The 20,620-nt window shown below is 50.8% G+C and overlaps 1 long non-coding RNA gene across 5 annotated transcripts in view; it reads left to right on the plus strand.

Annotated features, from left to right (window-relative positions):
* Positions 1-808: 808 nt before the first annotated feature.
* Positions 809-20,620, plus strand: part of LOC139361347 (uncharacterized) — a 75,503-nt gene continuing 55,691 nt past the window's right edge. Inside the window, exons 1-3 of one of the 5 annotated variants that reach the window (XR_011618908.1) lie at positions 905-1,089; positions 4,667-4,862; positions 14,708-14,871. This is a non-coding gene — a long non-coding RNA (uncharacterized lncRNA). Of the gene's footprint in view, positions 1,090-4,642; positions 4,863-10,388; positions 10,490-14,707; positions 14,872-20,620 lie in introns of those variants that run through there. The other 4 variants (XR_011618906.1, XR_011618904.1, XR_011618907.1 and 1 more) reach the window with 4 other exon arrangements.

Here is a 20,620-nt window from a genome sequence, read left to right on the forward strand (position 1 = left end):
TTTCCTCTGCACATCCAGTCTCATTCCTGAGAGTGAGACTCCCATCTGCTCGTGGGTGGACTGAGCCCCTGAAACTTTTGGCCTGCTGCTAGATCCCAGGCGTTCTTTGATTTTCCCTGGCATTCATGGAAAGATCACCTGTGCCCCCCTTCCACCGGGCACATGCCTGGACACCAGTGTTTCTTTCGCCATCGCCCCGTGTGCCCTCAGTGACACACGTTCACCCCATCTGCCCTAGGGGACGCCAGTGCCCCGCATTGGCTCCACCTCGGAATCGCCCCTGGACCTGTTTACACGTGTCCTGGAAAGCACAATCAGCTTGAAGGAGCCCCAGGCCCTTCAGAATCACGGCAGGCCACTGCTCTTTCAAAGGAGGGACGCAGAGGGCTCACGGGTCAGTGAATTTTCAGCTGACACCACGCCTTGAGGCCCATGGGATGTTTCTGGGCTGCAGCGAGGCCCTGCCTGCCTCAGTCGATGTGCTCAGCGCATCCATTCTCACCCGGAGGGGTCCAGAATCGGATCTGACGGGGGGGTCGCGAGATGACCCCAGCAGGTGCCCTGAAGCTCCCCCTCCCCCGGTGGAAATCGGCCCAAGGAGTTCCTGAGGACAGGACTCCTGGGGATCTTGGCTTTGGAGCTGGGACGCCGCCCGCGGCCCCCTCTCCCACGCGGCCCCCTACCGGACCCCGGATCCAGCCGCTGCCAAGGCTGCAGCAGGAGAGCCCCTGGCGCCCAGCGGCCGCCATCGTTTAAAGGGGACGCAGCCTGTCTGCCCGCAGCGGAGCGCGGGGCGGCCGAGCCAATGCGCATGCGCGAGGCGCGAGCGGGCGGGGGGCTGCCGTCACAGTGGTTCCCACGGTTGTCACGGAAACCACGCCCCGACGCTTGGCAAACAGGAGCCCTCCGTGGCGGTGCTTGGGTGTCGGGGCTCCGAGGCTCCAGCCTGACCTCTCCACGGGGTCGACAGGACTGTCTTCGGACGCCAGGAGTCGTGGCAAAGGGTTGACCAGATTGTTGAAAGCACAGGAGGAGTCCGAGGGAAGCAGCGCCGCATCCCTGCCTCAGGCCCGCCCGGACGCTGTTCGGGTGAGTCTCCCCAGAAGTCGTGCCCCCGGGATCACGAGGACGGGTCGGCCTGCAGGCCCGTGGGCTGCTCTCTCAACCGAGGGTCGTTCTGGTCGAGAGTCGAACCCCGTAGCCACAGCGGCTGCCTGGGGGTGTTTCTTTCTGCGCCCCTGCTCTATGACTGTGTGTGTGTGTGTGTGTGTGCGTGTGTGTGTGTGTGTGTGTGTGTCTCCCATTTTCGATTCTCTCTGTCTGTCACTCTCTGTGAGTTTCTTGCCCTCTCTCTGTCGGTTGACGTGTAGGAGTGTGTGTGTGTGTGTGTGTGTGTGCGTGCGTGTGTGTGTGTCTGTGTGTTTGCAGCAATGTGCCCTGTGCGCCAAAAAGCGATTTCTTGCCGGTCAGCATGTCTTTGGTAAGGGTCCTTCCGAGTCTCTGCCTGGGTCGTGTGTCCCCTTTTCCACCGTTTCCTCGGCGGTTCCACTTGGGTTTCTGAAGGCCTCGACCACGTGAGGAGATGCGTCGCTCCCGGAGCCGTTGAAATCTCATCCCCATCCCGTGCGGCCTCTTTTCTGGGATCAAGACGAACACACTCCAGCCACGGACGACAGCCGCACGGGAGCTCATTGTCCTGCAGGAGAGGAGCAGGCCCACATCACAGAAGAGGCTTGCATCTTTTCAGGGCTCTTCTCTGAGAAAAGAAGCCACACCACGACACAGGCTGAAAGAGGAAGCCGGGAATGGGAGATGGCCACAATCCCAGTCACTGCAACGCTGGCCTCACTGGACAAGCCACCCGTTAGGCACCACTCCCCTTAAGCCTGTGGGGGTGGCACGGTGCTGTACCCTGCCTGGGCTCTGGCCTCTGCTCCGTCGTCCCTCTGGCTGTTTATCCCCTGTTTCTCAGGGGCATAGATGCTTCTTGGTCTGGCTGGATGTCTTCCATGAGGATCATTTCCCAGTCCATCAGGGAGACACTTCCTGGAGATCCCTGTCATGATCGTTTCTCTCTCCAAACCTGCTTCGGTTTGGGCCGATTTCCACCGGGGGAGGGGGAGCTTCAGGGCGCCTGCTGGGGTCTCAGGACACCGCTTCAGATCCGATTCCGGACCCCTCCGTGTGAGAAAGCATGGGCTGAGCACACCTAGTGAGGCGGGCAGGGCCTCGCTGCAGCCCGCAATCATCCCATGGGCCTCAAGGCGTGCTGTCAACTGAAAGTTCACTGACCCATCTGAGCACTCTGCCTCCCTCCTCCTTCGAAAGACAAGTCCTTGTCTTCTGAGACAGGTGCTGTCGCCTTTCCTCTGCACATCCAGTCTCATTCCTGAGAGTGAGACTCCCATCTGCTCGTGGGTGGACTGAGCCCCTGAAACTTTTGGCCTGCTGCTAGATCCCAGGCGTTCTTTGATTTTCCCTGGCATTCATGGAAAGATCACCTGTGCCCCCCTTCCACCGGGCACATGCCTGGACACCAGTGTTTCTTTCGCCATCGCCCCGTGTGCCCTCAGTGACACACGTTCACCCCATCTGCCCTAGGGGACGCCAGTGCCCCGCATTGGCTCCACCTCGGAATCGCCCCTGGACCTGTTTACACGTGTCCTGGAAAGCACAATCAGCTTGAAGGAGCCCCAGGCCCTTCAGAATCACGGCAGGCCACTGCTCTTTCAAAGGAGGGACGCAGAGGGCTCACGGGTCAGTGAATTTTCAGCTGACACCACGCCTTGAGGCCCATGGCATGTTTCTGGGCTGCAGCGAGGCCCTGCCTGCCTCAGTCGATGTGCTCAGCGCATCCATTCTCACCCGGAGGGGTCCAGAATCGGATCTGACGGGGGGGTCGCGAGATGACCCCAGCAGGTGCCCTGAAGCTCCCCCTCCCCCGGTGGAAATCGGCCCAAGGAGTTCCTGAGGACAGGACTCCTGGGGATCTTGGCTTTGGAGCTGGGACGCCGCCCGCGGCCCCCTCTCCCACGCGGCCCCCTACCGGACCCCGGATCCAGCCGCTGCCAAGGCTGCAGCAGGAGAGCCCCTGGCGCCCAGCGGCCGCCACAATCCCAGTCACTGGAACGCTGGCCTCACTGGACAAGCCACCCGTTTGGCACCCCTCTCCTTCAGCCCGTGGCAGTGGCACGGTGCTGTACCCGGCCTGGGCTCTGGCCTCTGCTCCGTCTTCCCTCTGGCTGTGTATCCCCTGTTTCTCCGGGGCTGTCGTGCTTCCTGGTCTGGCTGGATATCTTCCAGAAGGATCACTTCCCAGTCCATCAGGGAGACACGTCCTGGAGATCCCTGTCATGATTGTTTCTCTCTGCAAACCTGCTTGGGTTTGCCCCGATTTCCAGCGGGGGAGGGGGAGCTTCAGGGCCCCTGCTTGGGACTCAGGACTCCGCTTGGGATCCGATAATGGACACTCCGGGTGAGAAAGCATGGGGTGAGCACATCTCCTGAGGCAGGCAGGGTCTCGCTGCAGCCCACAATCATCCCACAGGCCTCAAGGCCTGCTGTCCACTGAAAGTTCACGGCCGCATCTGAGCCCTCTGCCTCCCTCCTCCTTTGAAAGACAGGTCCTTGTCTTCTGGGACAGGTGCTGTCGCATTTCCTCTGCACACCCAGTCTCATTCCTGAGAAGGAGACTCCCCTCTGCTCCTGGGTGGACTGGCCCCCTGAAACTTTTGGCCCGCAGCTAGATCCCAGGCGTTCTTTGATTTTCCCTGGCATTCATGGAAAGGTCACCTGTGCCCCCCTTCCACCGGGCACATGCCTGGACACCATTGTTTCCTTCGCCATCGCCCCGTGGGCCCTCAGTGACACACGTTCACACCATCTGCTCTAGGCTACGCCAGTGCCACGCGTTGGCTCCACCTAGGATTGGCCCCTGGACCTGTTGACACGTGTCCTGGGAAGCGGGATCAGCCTGAAGGAGCCCCAGGCCCTTGAGAGTCACGGCAGGTCACCGCTCTTTGAAAGGAGGGAGGCAGAGGGCTCACGGGTCAGTGACCTTTCAGCTGACTCCACGCCTTGAGGCCCATGGGATGATTGTGGGCTGCAGCCAGGCCCTGCCTGCCTCAGTCGATGTGCTCAGCCCATCCATTCTCACTCGGAGGGGTCCAGAATGGGATCTGATGGGGGGTCATGAGATGACCCCAGCAGGCGCCCTGAAGCTGTCCCTCCCCTGGTGGAAATCGGCTGAAGGAGGTCCTGAAGATGGGACTCGTGATTATTCGCATCTAATTATTCTGAGGAGACATTAACACAGCAATTTTGTAAATTTCCCATTAATTGTTAATCCATGGAAAAAAATTGGACAATGTTTTAAAATTTGAAATGCTTCATATAGTACAAATATCTTCCCACATGTGATTCAGTTTGTATTCATTAAAGCCAGAGAAGTTAATCATTACAAATTGCCAGTGGAAAAAAAAAATAAATCATTCATCATTGAAGTAGCATAGAATGTTTAAAGAGACAAGAATTTGTTATTTGCTTTGGGACAGTTTATGATTTCCAAAGGTTTTTTTTTGTTTTGTTTTGTTTTGTTTTTTTGCTCATGGCTTTCTTTCTCTCTCTTTCTTTCTCATTTCAGTTTCTTTTTATTTCTCCTGCTTAGAAATGTTGAGAGAACTTTGGATGCGGAACGTGGAGGTGGAGGAATATGATGTGGAGGCTTCTCTTGGTCAACACTGCAGGTGCCCAGCAAAGACACTGCTAGTCCACATCCCGGAGGTGTCTCTGAGCCCTAGTGGGCATTGCAGCTGATGATGAAACTTTTGGTGTGGCAGAAGAGTCTCCACAAACTTTGGAAGGTATTCGCTGCTTCCTCCATAGCCGTGTATCCCTGCTGAGGGTGGACTTCTGGGCGGGGGAAGTCCCCCTCATGGGCCAGGGCTGGCTGGCTGGTGACTCTTCCACAGCGCAGCCCCGGCGGTGGTGCAGGCTGCGTGGGCCCCTGGGTTGGGTGAGCCACAGTTGTCTGGATTTACCCAACTCCCTGGGAACACCCAGGTAAATTCCAGGCCCAAGATGGACCTCAGGCCCCACCTGGACACAAGTCCCTAGGTAGATGCATAGGCTCTGGGGAACCTCAAGCCTTAGGTGAAGTTCTAGGCTACAGGTAGACATCTTGCTCCAGTTGGACATCTGGTCCCAGGTGGACATCAGTCTCCAGGTGGAAACAAAGTCTCAAGTTGGACATCAGGCACCAGGAGGATTTCAGCCCTCCAGCGAACACCAGCTCCCAGGCTGACATCAGGGTACAAATGAACACTGGGCATCTGATGTACATCAGGCCCCAAGTTGACACCAAGGGCCCAGATGGACATGTGGCCCCATATGAACACTAGTCCCCAGTCAGCTAGGGCCTGGGTCCACCTGGAGCCTGATGTTTAGCTAGAGACTGGATATCCACCTGAGGCCTAGGTATCTACCCAGGGACTGAAGTCAAACTGGGGCCTGATATCCACCTGGGGACTAGGTATCCACCGGGGGTTGATGTCCACCTCGGGCCAGACGACCTTCTGGGGTCTGATGTTCACCTCAGGTCTGGGTGTCCATCTGGGGCCTGGTGCTGATTTGGATTCCAGCGTCTACCTGGAACCTGGGGCCAGGTTGTTCACTTGGAGCCTGGAGTTTTCCTCTGGGGCCTGGTAGCCACCTGGGCCCTGAGTGTCCACATAGGTTCTGATTTCCACTTTTGGCCTGAGTGTTCTTCTAGGGCCTGAGTGCCACCTGGGTCCTGATGTTCACCAGGAACCTAGGTATCCACTTGGGGCCTGATGTTCACCTGGGGCCTGATGTCCATGTGAGACCTGATATTCACTAAGAGCCTGGGCATCCACCTGTGGCCTGATGTTCAGATGGTGACTAGGAATTCCCCTAAGGCTTGATGTCCACTTGGGGCATAGATAACCACCTGTAGCCTAGTGTCCACCTGGAGCCTAGGTATCAACCTGGGGCATAATGGGCATAATGTCCTTTTGGGGGCCCACTGTCCACCTGAAGACTGGTGTCTGCCTAGGACCTGGCATCCACCTGGGGTCTGGTGTCTGCCTGGGGCCTAGTGTTCACCTGAAGACTGAGTATGAACCTTGGACCTGATGTATGCCTGGGGACTATTTATCCACCTGGGGACTAGCATTCATCTGGGGCCTCATGTCCACCTAAGCCCTGGGTGTCAACCTGGTGCCTAATGGCCACCAGGGATCTATATACTCACTTGGGGCCTGGTCCTCCCATAGGGCCTAGGTGTACACCTGGGGAATGATGTCCAGGTGGAGGTGGATGTCTTCCTTGGTGTTGGTGTTCACCTGAGGACAAAGGTGTCCCTGGGGACCCGTGTTCACCTGGAGCCTCATGTGCACTTTGGACCTGCTGTCTACCTAGGGCCAGATGTCCATGTTAAGGCTGGTTGTCCACTTGGGGCCTAATGTCCACCTAAGACCCAGTGTTCACCTAGGGCCTGGGTGTCCACCTGGAGCCTGATGTTGAGCTGGAGGCTATGCATCCACCTGAGACCTAGGTATGCACCCAGGGTGTAGTGTCAAACTGGGCCCTTATTTCCACCTGAGGACTATCTACCTGAGGCTTGATGTCCACCTGGAGCCCCACCCGGGGCCTGGTGTTCATCTGGGGCCCAGTGCCCACCTGGAACCTTGGTATCAACTTGGGTCTTGGGTGTCCACTTGGAGAGTGATGTGCACCTGGGGCCTGAGTTTCCACCTAGGGCCTGATGATCGCCTGAGGCCCAGGTGTCCACCTGGGGTCTGATGTCCACCTGAAGCCTAGGTAACCACCTAGGGCATGGTGTTACCTGTGCCTTGGTTTCCACCTGAGCCCGGTGTACAGCTGAGGCCTGGATGTCCACCCGGGGCCTGATGTACACCTCAAGCCCAGTGTCCACTTGTGGCCTGATGTCAACTTGGAAGCTGATATCCACCTGGGGACGGAAGTGCTCCTGGGGCCTCATATCCAACTGGGACCAGATGTTCACCTAAGACCTGGAGTTAATCTGGGACCTGATGGTCACCAGGGTCCCAGGTGTCTACCTAGGGCCTAGTGTCCAACTAGGGCCTGATGTCCACCTCGAGTCTAGTATCCACCTTGGCCCTGATGCTACCTGAGGCTTGGGTGTCTACCTAGAACCTGAATGCCCAGTTGGGCCCTGATGCCCCCCTGGGGCCTGGTGTCCTGTTAGGGCTTGATAGCTACCTAACGCCTGGGTATCCTCCCGGAGCCTGATGCTCACCTGTAGGCTGGTGTCCTTATGGGGCCTGGGTGTCCACCTGTGAGCCTGATGTACACCTTATGTACCAGAAAAATGGTATATACCTGGGGCCTGATATACACCTGGAACCTGTGTGTCCACTTGACCCCTGATGTCCACCTGGGGCCTGGTGTTTACCTGGTGCCTATATCCACCTGGGGTCTGAGTATCCCCATAGGCCTGGGTATTCTCCTGGAAACTGGTGGCAACCTGGGGCTTAGCTATACACCTGAGACCTGTTATCTGTCAGGGACCTATGTCCACCTTGGGCCTGGTTTTCATCTGAAGCCTCGTGTTCACCTGGGCCGTGGGTGTCAACCTGGGGGTTGATGTTCACCAGGGGCCTTTTCATCCACCTGAGATTTAATGTCTACTTGGGGCCTGATTTCCACCTGGGGTCTGGGAGACCACCTGGGAACTGATGTTCAGCTGGGCCTGGAGTTCACTTGGGGCCTGTTGTCCACCTGGGGCGTGGGTGTCAACCTAGAGCCTGATGTCCACCTCAGGCCTGATGTCTACTTGTGGCCTAAGTGTGCATCTGGGGCCTGTTGTTTGCATGTGTCCAGGATATTCTTCTGGGGCTTGGGTGACTACTTGGTCTCTGATGTCTCCCTGAGGCCTGGGGTGTCCACCTAGAGCTAGATATCCACCTGGCACCTGCATATCCTCCAGTGACCTGATGTCCACCTACTACCTGGTGTCGATCTGGGGCCTGAAGATCAACCTGGGTCCTGATGTACACCTTGAGTCCAGTGTCCACCTGAGGCCTGATGTTTCCAAGGTGTCTGAAATTCACCTGGGACATGATACAAACCTGGCTCCTGGATTTTTATGTGGGGCCTCATTACATCAAGGGCTTTGGTGCTCCCCTGAGCCTGTGTGTCTCTCAGGGACCTGATGTTTCTCGTGGGTCTAGATTTCCACTTGGGCCTTCTGTCCACATGGGACCTGATGTGCTCCTGAGGTTTGATATTCAGCTGGGGACCAAGTATTCACCTGGAGACTGGTGTTCAGCTGAGGACTGATGTCCAGCTGAGGACTGATGTCCAGCTGGGACCTTATGTTTACTTGGGATTTGGTGTCCACCTGAGGCTTAGGTGTCCCTCTGGGGCCTGAAGTAAATTTGGGGCCTGGTATCTACCTGGGGCCGGATGTTCATCTGTGGACTATCTATCTGGGGATGGATGTCTCCCTGTGGCTTATTGTTCATGCTGGGCATGAGGTCCATTTGAGGCAATGGTATTGACTTGGGGCCTGATGTGGATCTGGGGCTTCAATCTAAGATCAACTTGATTTTTTTTTTGTAAGTGACTTGGTCTTTACACTTGAAGATTCACACATCACATAATTTTTAAGGTTTAATTTTTGTTACAATATATTTTTGAATTTTGTCTCTGGGCCAAAACATTCAGATGTATGATAGGTGCCTCTCAATATGTAAATTCAAATTTTGTTTTATTTCAAGAAAGTGTGTGTGTGTGTGTGCCTGTATGTTAGTACGTGTGTGCCTGTGTGTGTTTATGAGACTGTTATAGTCTTAAAATTAATTCTATTTCAACGTTTCATATTTCCTCAAAGAAAAAAAATGAAAGAAATAAGTTACTCCAATTACACCTCTGCCAGATTCTCCTTGCATATCTTATCTTCCACAGCTATTCCTAATTCTTTTGAAACATTCTTAATTCTGTTTTATTCTCTTAGCTTTGTTTCTATCCCCTATTTCTAACACTATATTTTCAATTAATTCATGCCCTGTCTGAGGAACACTGTAATTTAATCTTAATTTCTGATACACAATTTTTCCCAATTTTTCTCTGAGGCTGATGAGTGTCCACTTTGCATTTTATTTTCCTTTTGTCTAGAACTATCATGAAATTTTGTATTTCTGCTTCAAAATATTCTTCTATCTGCCTTTACATGAACAATCACTGTATTTTAAACATTAGTTGTTTTATGTTGTTTCCTATGCTCCATAGCTGTTTTGATTGTTGTGTGTGTGTGTGAGTGTGTGTGTGTGTGTGTGAGAAAACTTCTTAAAATTTTTGAGACTCACTTTCTGTTATTTTTTTATGTCATTGTTGCTGATCTACAACACTTTTTTCTCTTGCTGTTGTATAGTTAAATTTCCAAATAAATTGACACATTGACTTATGTCTGTCTTCTGGATCTTAGCACCTTGTCTCAGTTGCTTTATTATTTCCCTTCAACACCACTTAAAGGGAAAATCACAGGATATCAAAAATGACTTTACAAAGAACGGTTGTAAAGAACAATTGATAAGAAGCTATGTAAATCTTTAACATAAATAAATGTATAACTTTGAAATTTTAAATTAAATGCATAGTATAGGGGAAATAGGTAGAAAAGGCATTTTAACTAGTCCATTAGTAAGCTGGTTAGTAATGTTGAAAGGACAAAACTAAAAAAGCTAAAAAGGTATAAATAACTTGATCCATAAGCTTTATCTAAAACTATACAAATGTATATCGAACAAATAAAGAATATACATTTTGTTATGTTTTCAAAAGTAGCTCATGAATTAGACAAAGAGAGAATAATCAATACATTCTAAATAATCAATATCATATTGTGTTTTTCAACCTCAAAGCCAACAACAACAAAAATTTTCATATATTTGGAAATCACTAAGCCCATCATTAAGTATTCCTGAGATTAAAGAGAAAACAATAGGTAAATTAATAAATTTAGACACGTAAAGTTTCCAAGAATAAATTTAAAAGAGAAATTGGAGGTGTATCTAATTTCAAATAAATTTTTAGAAAAAAACAAAAATATAAAAAAGCACTAAATCTTCTACCTGAAAATCTAGAAAGAACATATAAGTAAAATAAAAAGCATAACATATTTAAGAATTTAAACCACTTTAAGAAACAATAGATCATTAAAGATTAAAATTTAAAAATGATTTTTCATATTAGAAATTCTAACTAAGAAGAAAATGAATGCAAATGAAACTGAACTTTGAAAAAGAGATAAGTAGAGATGTGATATAGATTTAAAAATTTGGTCTTAAATTAGAAAAAAATAAGCTTATTTGTTTTACTTTCAGAAATTTCTCCAAACTATCAAAGATAAACAGAAAACAACAAATAACAACAAACAAACAGGAAACAGAAAAGCACAACAACAAGGCCTGTTTATTTCATCCTCTCCTAATAGTCTTCTGTTCATGATTTTGCTTTTTCTGTATATGGAACTGCAGAGAGAAAACACACCAGCCATAACAGTCCAAGTAACAAATTTTCATATGTGCATTATCTTTTCCATTGTAAAGTTCCAAAAGAACATCTCATTATGACTGTACATTAGGTTCAAAAATTCGAACACTGAAGAAATTGCACTTGAGAGTTGGACCCATTCCTTCCATTCATTCAGCAAATGTTTACTAAGTGCTTACCACTATTCTTTTAGGTACCACATATTCAGTGATTAAAAACTCAGTTGAGGTTTCTATTCCCATAAAGTTTTAATTCCAGCATTAGGAGTCAGCTAATAAAAAGATACATGTAAGCATTGCAAGTGAGAAAAGGCAATGAAATAAGGATGGTTGTGTACAGAGATGGAAATGTTAACTTATGGGAAGTCTTGAGACAAAAATGAGAAAGAATGAATTGAACAACCAGAAAGATGTAGACAATAGAGTCCAAGAACTAGATGGGGACCAGAAGATGCAGGCCCTGATAGGCCATGTGGATAATTTGCAATTAAATTTGGGAAACTCCATCTTCAACACAGTGAGATCAATAGAAGGAGGTTCATTCTATCAGGTAATGGGAAGTCCGAGGTGGAGGTAGATAGTTTTAATGGCTGAAAAGGCTCAGTGACGTATTCTTTTGGAGCCTCTTAGACTTTACATCACCACTGCAAAATAGTTATGGTTGCTCTGGCCATCACAATTGTATCCCAGATAGGAAACATGAAAGAAAGGGCAACCAGTGTGTGGTAAAACTTGCAACAGGAAAGTCAAAATTCTCGAAGAACTTTCTAGTAGGATTCCATTTCATTACCCAGAATCACAAAGCTGATGACTTCTGGTTGTAAGAAAGATTAGAAATTATGTTGCTGAATGCAGCGGGTTTGGCCTAAGTCAAGTTGCTCACCACACTGAAAGCCAATCATTAAGACAAGGAGTGTTTCCAGAGAAGAAAGGCTTTAATGCAGATGCCATCAGCCAGGACATAGGAGATCAGCTTTAAGTCAGTCTCCCACCCCAACTAAAATTAGAGGTGTATCTAGTGGGACATGAATGTAACTACATACAGGAAAACAGGAATCAGGAAGGGGTGAGTAAGAGGAGTTGGTCAACAAGCAGCAGGTGCATCTCATTATCCAATGCACTGTTGGAAAGTTTCAGTTCCTTGATACTATCTGTGAGTCCTGGTGGTTGGTTTTCTAAGAAAGGAATTCAGATAAAACAAATGTAATTTTCTTCAACTTCAGTTGTATGGGAAAGCTGAGCCAGTTTAAATTAGGGATTTATGTTAACCGCAATTTCTTTTGCACCAACCTGATAACTAAGCATTACATATTCATGATTCCAGCCCTGAAGGTGTTCTGATAAGAAGGCACAACAGAACGATGGATACTGGATGGGCAGCACTATTAGTCTTTGCCATCTGAGAGTCAGAAGTTCTGATTTTATCACATGTGTGTTGGAAGGCCTTTAGATGGTTTTCATCAGCAAGTAGCATACTTAGATGTAAATGTTACATTGACATTTTGCCTGCTGCATGGAGAGTGAGTTGTAGGCAGGTGGCAGCAGAAGCCAGGACAACTGGGGATGTCACTATAGACATCCAGGTGAGAATCAGTGGTAGCCCGGAACATCATGAAATTAATGGACACGGAGAGAAGTGGAAACAATAAAAAAAAAAAATGTTCTGGAGAGATGCAGGACTTATTCATGAAATGAAAATGCAGAGCGAGGGAACAATAGCCCCCAGGGATGAATGAAACCTAAAATTTTGACTTGAGCAGCTCGAAGACCATGGTGCTTGAGATGGGGGGATTTTGTTAGGAATAGGATTGAGGGTGGTGGACGTCAAGAGTTCTGTAACAATCTGCTATGTAGGAGATGTTCTTAGACATCCAGATGGAGTTACCAGTCAGTAGCCTATCACCTCTAACTCTGGAGGTCTGAGAACAGGACAGGTGGGAGAACATGGCAAGAACTCTGTGAGGAATTAGAGATATAGGAGGTTACACCCTTGACCAAAGTATAACCAGCAAGTCCTGTTCAATCTGCTGAGTTTTAGAGTCAGGCTCAGAAAAGGGTCCAGAGCATGGGCAGGAGGATCCAAAAGCTTCCCAGGGTTCTTCCTGGGCCAGGGCCCTGCCCAGCACAGCCTTGGAAGGTCAAGATTAGGGTCCTGCAGTCCACCTCTGTGGGTACCTGGAATTGGATGGTCCCACCTGTCATAGTGTAGGTACAAGGGATTAAGCCCCTATTTTCTCCTTTTTATGATGTGATTTATTTGGAGTACGGAATCACAGGTTTCCATGTACTCAGAAGTATTTGTTGGCCTTGGTTCTTTATGAATGACTGAGTGTGTGCTGAGACACTTGGAAAATGCTTTTTACTCCTGGGGGGTCCTTCAGAGCAGAGAGAGGCTTGGGGGCTTGGGTGATGATTTCAGATAAGACAGAATGTTCCAAGGTACTGGACTCTGTGTCAAAAATCCTGAGACAAGAGCAGGCCACATTGGGTCCGTGAGGTCCTCATTTGGAAGTTAGGGGAACTCGCTGCCCTGGCCGAGGCAAGGATGTGTTGAGAATGAGCTGCATACCTCAGGAGCTGGAGGAAAAAAGGGGACAAGAGAGGCTTCCAAGGTCCCTCTTAGTGCCCATAGAGCCTGCAGTTTCTGCTCCTTTGCCTCCTGGGACCCTGGAGAGCCACTAAGTTGATGACCCCCTACTGCAGGTGACTGTTGTGTTCTGTGATGCTCCTTCTGGTCACGTGGGTTGTTGGAGAGCAGCTTCCTGGGTCCCTGGTGCCCACTGGAACCAGGAGAAAGTCATGCTGAGGTCATGCACCTCCAGTTCTTTTTAATGATCTCCACATTGTGAGGTAGCCAAAAGCAAGAAGGGACGTGTGACACCTTCTTATTGATTCACTCAGCAATTCTGCCCTTAGCACTAGTCCTGCGCCAGGTGCCCTGGTGTGCCCAGCATGTGATACTGAAAATGACTGAGAGGTCTCTCAGCTCCAGGTGCCCACAGTTTGAGGACAAGTGGACATCAGGCCCCAAGTAAATACCTAGGACCTGGTGAACATCAGGCCCCAGATGGACACACAGGTCTAAGTGAACATCAGGTCCCAGATGAAAATCTGGCCCCAGATGTACATCAGGACTTGAGTGGAAACCCAGTACCAGGTGGACATCAGGCCCCAGGTCGACACCAGTCCCTGGGTGGATACCCAATGCCCAGATGGACTTCAGGCCCTAGGTGAACACCAAGGCCCAAGATGGACATTAGGCCACAGGTGGAGGCCCAGGTTTTAGGAGAACACAAGGTCCTACAAGGACATCAGGCCCCAGAAGAATACTTAGGTCCCTGGTGAACATCAATCCCTGAGTGGGCACCCAGGTTCCAGATGAACATCAAGGCCCACAATGGACACCCGGGCCCCAAATGGATACCTGGTCCCAAGTATACACCATTTTCCTAGTAAGCATCAGTGCCCAGGTGGACAGTAGCCTCCAGGTGTATATCAGATCTCTAGGTGGACATCCAGGCCCCAGATGTCCAGAAGTTGACATTGGACCACAGGAGGATACCCAGGCCCCAAGTGGACATCAGGTCCTAGGTATATAGCAGCCCTAGGTATATAGCAGACCCCAGGTGAACACCAGGATCCAGGTGGACATCTGGGTTCAGCTATGCAGCAGTCCCCAGGTAGATACCTAGGTCGCTTGTGGATTTAAGGCTCCAAATGTACACTAGGCCCCAGGTCAACAATAGGCCCAAGTGAATATATAGGCCTCAGGTGGACATCAGGCACCAAGTTTACACCCAGGACCCATGTGGATATGAGGCCCCAGATGAACACCAGGCCCAAGGTGGATATAGACCCCAGGTGGATTCCTAAGCCCCAGATGGACATCAGGCCCATGCTGGCCATAGTTGGTGGTGTGGCGCACCTGCTCTTGGTCCACAGAGATGGAGAAGTTGGACCCATCAAACAGTTCCTCATTGGTCTCCTGTGTGGAGCTCTGCAGAGAGAGTGCCCGACACCCATTTTTTTTTGACATTATTGGTGAAATTTAGTTATCCTGTTTATTTCAATTGTCTTTAGGTTACTATTTTGTGTTTGTGTCATCTAAAAGTGGTTTTTTTTTGTTTTTTTTGTTTTTTTTTTTTTTATAGGAAGGAGAATCAGATGGTAGAACATAGTCATGGCTCTATGAGACTATTGTTGGAGCCAGTCCAACCCTGGAGAGTGTGTGGTCCTCAATGGACAGGCATCCATTTTGACATATTTTGCTGTGGGTCACCAGAAAACCTGGACTAGGTTCTCCTTTCTCCTTCCTTCGTAGTTTTGCGCATTTCCCTGTGTGATGGGATTTGGAGGTAGAGCCTTGGGAAGTGATTAGGCCATGAAGGCAGAGACCTCGTGTATGGGATTCATGCTCCTATCAAAGGGACCATAGAGAGATCCCTCATCCCTTCTGTCATGTGAGAACACAGTAGAAACATGGCTGTCCATGAAACAGAAAGCCAGCCCTCACCAGACATGGAATCCACTGACCACTTGACCTGAGATTTTACCATCTCCAGAACTGTGAGAAGTCAATTTGTTGTTTATTAGTTACCTAGTCTATGGCATTCTGTTTTAACCCCAGATTAGCAAAAATACCAACATATCAACTTGTATACATAATTTTTGGAAAGAAACTGTGATACTAAATCTTTGATGGTAAAAGGTGATCTATCTGCCTGAGAAATGAACCTACATGATCCCTCTTTCCACAATAAACCTGAGGGAGTCAAAACAGGTAAAAGTACAAAAGCACACAACTGTTAGAGGTTTCCAGGATGCCTCAAAAATATCATCTGCAACATTAGGGAGTGAAAGAAGGCATTCAAGTTTCAAAAAGTCAAACTTTATTTAAATGTCATTGTATAAACTTTGAATTCTAACACTATGAATAAATCCTTGGGCAGGTGGAGGCATGGAGACCCTGATGTGCAGCTGCTGAGTTTGGAAGCTTCCTTTGGAGACACCCCCTGACTCCCTCACCCTTTGCCTGCCTGTCAAGAAGAGCCCATCCCAGGCAGCAAACAGCCCAGATGCCCAGCAGAGAGCAAACCTCCATGCCTGGAGGAGGCCACCTCTGGGACAGGAGGAGCTGCTGGAACCCCTCCTTGCAGGCTTCTTTTCCTGCTCTCTAGCAACTCCTTCAAGCAGGCAAACACACCCAGCAGCAGCAGCAGCAGGCTCTTCGGTAGCAGGGCTGTGGTTCTGCCAAATGAGAGAAGCCCCTCTCTAGCAAGGCAGAGGATCCCAGACTGCACACCCTGTTCTCCGCCTCCACGGCTCCCACTGTGTCCCGGACTGGGAGTAGCATGGGAGCTGCTGGCTGGGGCAGTGCTGGCCCAACCCTCCGTGCCAGCTCTAGCTTCAGCCACGCTTTTAGCTCCATGGCTGAGGCCAGTGGCTAGAGCAAGTGGCATGAAGTCAGGCAGCTCCTCAGTGGGCTAGACTTTGGCAGTCCCAGAGCAGAGACAGGAGGTCTCTGGAGCTGCCTCTAGCTCCACCCCTGTCCCTGCAGGGGGTCTTCCCCTGATGCTGGCACTAACTTAACAGCTGGTGCTGGAAATAACTGTATTTCTGCACATGGAGCAGGAGCTGAGAAAGGAGAATGGTCACCAATGTCACTTACTTTCCACTGGAATTTCCAAACACAAAAACAACCTCACTGAATTTACAGGAATTTTAGCCCCAAAACAGCACTCCCAGATAGTCTTCCAGACTGGAGGTCACCTCATCATGTGCCTATACATCAGTGGGCTTCAGAGGCTCCAACTTGTCAAGGATAATGTGCAGATGCAGTCCCATTTGTATCAGTGGTGACCCTCAGCCTGGAAGAGCCTGCCCTGGGCTGTCCTGTGATACCTGGGCCTTCTGCCAAATGTACAGAGGCATCTGGGGTGAGGGATGAGCCTTCGTCAGCATCGTCAGAAATGGCTCTCACTCTGGGCCTTCCTGAAGTAGGAGCCTTGAGATGTGGGGATGTAGCATGAGAACATCTTACTTTCTTGAGAATCTCCCACTCAGTGAGCTGGCTACAGGGCTGACTCTAGGATACCTGGTTACCAGGGCTGACCTGGTTACCAGAATCCTAAGTTCAGTTAGGGTCTGTCATCAAGGAAGTGAGGTCACTTCTTTAAGGTTCCATCCCCTCAACCGCTTCCTTCTATAAGACCTACTCAGGACCCCACTGGGCTGCTGACTGCTCACCCTCCCCGCAGGTCAACTCCTTACCTTTACATAAGTTACGTCCACCCAGGGCCTGCTTGTAGATCTGTGCCTGGTGTTCGCCAGGGACCTAGGAATCCACTTGGGGCCTGGGATTCAACAGGGGACTAATGTTACACTGGGGATTGGATAGTCACCTGAGGACTAGGTATCAACCTGGGGCCTGATGTCCACCTGGGGACTGAGTATTCATCTGGGACCTAATGTGCACCTAGGGCCAAATGTCCTCCTCAGGTCTTAATTCCACCTTGGGCCTCCATGTCCACCTGAGGCTGGTGATCATTGGGGCCTGGGTGTCACGTGGGGTCTAATGTGTGCCTGGAACCTGATGTCTACCTAGGGCCTGATGACAACCTGGGGACTTGGTGTCCATCTAATGTCTACCTAGAGCCTAGGTATCTATCTTAGGTATGGCGTCTGCCTGCAGCCTGAGGTCCACATGAGTCTGGTGTTCAGCTGGGGCCTGTGGTCCACTGGGGCCTTGGTGTCCATTTCGGGCCTGGTTGTCAACTTGGGGCCTGATATACAGCCTGAGTCCAGTGTTCGCCTGTGGCCTGATGTCTACCTGGTGACTGGTGTCCTCCTGGAAATGGTTTATCCATGCAGGCCCTGATGTCCACTTGGGGCTGAAAGTCCCTCTGGGGCTAGACATGCACTTGTGGCCTGATGTCCATCTAGGGCCTGCTGTCCACCTGGAGTGTGATGTTCACCTGGGGCTAGGTGTCCACATGGGGCCTGATGTCCATATGAAGCCTGGGTGTCCACTAGGACCTGATGTTCACCATGGGCCTAGATATCCACCTGGGGCCTGATATCTACCTGGTGACCTGTGTCCATCTGAGGGCTGGTGTCCACCTGGGCCTGATAGCCACCTAAGATTTGGTGTTTATCTGAGGCCTGGGTGACCACCTGATATCTCATGTTCAGCTGGGACCCAGAGTTCAACTGGGGACTGTGTGTCAACCTGGTGCACATCTGAGGACTAGGTACCCACCTGGGTGCTGGTGTTCACTGGAGCCTGATGTCCACCTGGGGCCTTGTATTTACTTAGGGCCTAAGCAACCACGTGGGCCCTGAGTGTCTTTATGGGCTCTAGAGTTCTCCTGGAGCCTGGTGCCTGCCTGGAGCTTGGGTGTACATCTGTGACCTGATATCCACCTTGGGATGGATGTGTACCTGGGCACAGATGTCCACGTGGGACTGAGTGTTCACCTGGTTCCTGATGTCCACCTGGGGCCTGGTGTTCACCTGTAGCTTGATACCCATCTGGGGCATGGACGTTTGCCAAAAATCTGACGTTCAGCTGTGGCCTGAAGTTTACGTATGCCTGACGTCCACCTAGGGTTCAGAGTTCATCTGGGGCTTGATGCCCACCTGGGGCCTGGGTTTCCACATAGAGCCTGGCAATGACTTGGGATCAAGGTATTTACCTAGGGCCTGGGTGTCCACTTGGGGCCTGACTTCCACTTGGTTCTTGGGGTCAGGCAGAGGCCTGACTGTTCACTTGGGTCCTAGATAAATCCATATAACTGATGTCCATATGGGGCCTGAGAACCACTTGAGGCCTGCCATTAACCTAGGGCATATTGTCCACCTGGGGTCTGGGAGTCAAACTGGAATGTGATGTCCACCTGGGGCGTGGAGATCACCCTGGGTCCTGATGCACTCCTCCAGTCCAGTGTCCAACAGAAGCCTGATGTAAACCTGAAGCCTGATGTCCACCTGTGGCCAGATGACCACCTTGAGTGGGATGTTCATCAAGAGACTAGGTATCCACATGGGACTTGGGGTCCACCTGGAGCCTGATGTCTACCTTAGGCCTGGCATTACCTGGGGTCTGTGTGTACATCTGGGGCCTGATGTTCAGCTGGGCCCTGGTTTCCACCTGCAGTTCACCATCTAACTCAGGCCTGATGTCCACTCTGGACCTAGGTATCCATCTGGGGCCTGGTCTTTACCTGGGATCTGGGGGTCCACCAGGGGCCTATGTGTCCATTTGGATTCTGATGTCCACCTGGGACCTGATGATTACCTGAAGCTTGATGTTCACCTGGGGCCTGGGTGTCCACCTGAAGGCAAATATGCACATAAGGCCTGGCATCCTCCTGGGGCCTTATGTTCACCTGTGTCCTGGTGTCTGTCTGGGGCCTGGGTGTCAAACAGGGGTTAATATACACCTGGAGCACAGTATCTACCTGGGGCCTGATATCCCCTGAGGCCTTGGTGTGCATTTGGGACCTGGTGTCCATCTGCAGCACAGGTGTCCATCTGGTGCTTGGGTGTTCACCCAATGTTCATTAGGGGCCTAGGTATCCATTTGGGGCCTGAAGTTCATCTGGAACCTGGTATTCACCTAGGGCAGGAGTATCCACCTGGATCCTGATGTTCAGATGGGGACTGGATATAGACCTGGGACCTGATACCCACCTTGGGTATAGGCATCCACGTGGAGCCTGATATCCGCCTAGAGCCTGTGTGTCAGCCTAGAGCCTGATGCCCACCCGGGAACTAGGTACACAGCTGGCTTTTTTGTTCACTTGAGGCCTAGTGTCCACTTGGGAACTGATGTCGAACTGGGGATTAGGTATCCACCTGCAGACTGGTGTCCAGCTGGGGCTTTATAAATCCCTGGGGCATGTTGTTCACCCGGGCTTGATGTACACCTAAGACCTGGGAATCCAACTGAGGCTGATGTCCAGTTAGAGCGTAGCTATCTACTTAGGGTCTCATATCCATCTGGAGCCTAATGTCCACGGGGGGACTTGTAGCTACCTAGGGTCTTGGGTGTCCACTTGGGGCTTGAGTGTACTCCTGGGGTTTGGGGTTCTCCTGGAACCTGTTTTCTGCTTAAGGCTTGGGAATATAACTGTGGTCTGATGTAAACCTATAAATGGATATTCACCTGGGGACAGATGTCCACTGGGGGCCTGAGTGTCCACATGGTGCCTGATGTCTACCTGGGGTCTGGTGTTCACCTGAGGCCTGATATCCACCAGGAGCCTAGGTATCCACCTAGTCCTGGTTTCTATCTGGGACCTGATGTCCACTTAGGTCTGGTATTCACCTAAGGTGTACTACCCACCTGGTCCTGGATGTTAACTTGCGGACTGATGTAGACCTCAAGTTCAGGGTCCACCTGGGACCTTATGGCAACCTTGAGCCTGACGTTCGCCTGGGGACTGATGTTCACCTTTGACCTAATGTCCACCTGAGGACTGGATATTCACCCACAGCCAAATGTCCACCTGAGGCCAGATGGCCAACTGTGGCTAAATGTGCAACTGAGGCCTGGGTATTCCCTTGGGACTTGATGTTCAACTGGGGCCTAAGGTTAACCCAGGCCATGATGTCCACCTGAAGTTTGATGTCCACCTGGGTCCTGGGTGGCCAGATGTGCAACTGGGGCCTGGGTATCCACCTGGGCCTAAGTGTCCTTCTCATGCCACCTGATTTCCACCAGTTGGCCTGGTGTTTATCTGGGGATGTGGGGTCAACTGGCAGCCTGATGTGCACATAGATTCCAATGTCCTCTCGGGGCCTGATGTATACCTGGGGCCTAGTATCCACTTGGGGCCTGGGATTTTACTGTTGGCCTGATGTTCACTGAGGTCCTAGGAATCTTTCCTGACTGGTGTCCACCTGGGTCCTGATGTTCAGCTTGGGACTTGAGTGCTTACCTGGGACCTGATACCCACTTGGGGCATAGGTATTCACCTAGGGCCTAGTGTTCACTTGGGGCCTGGTGTACACCTGGGGCCTGATGTCAACCTTGAATCTAGGTGTTCACTTGGGGACTGCTG

The sequence above is a fragment of the Macaca nemestrina genome, unplaced genomic scaffold (genome assembly GCF_043159975.1).
Source record: "Macaca nemestrina isolate mMacNem1 unplaced genomic scaffold, mMacNem.hap1 Scaffold_44, whole genome shotgun sequence".
Classification (NCBI taxonomy): domain Eukaryota; kingdom Metazoa; phylum Chordata; class Mammalia; order Primates; family Cercopithecidae; genus Macaca; species Macaca nemestrina.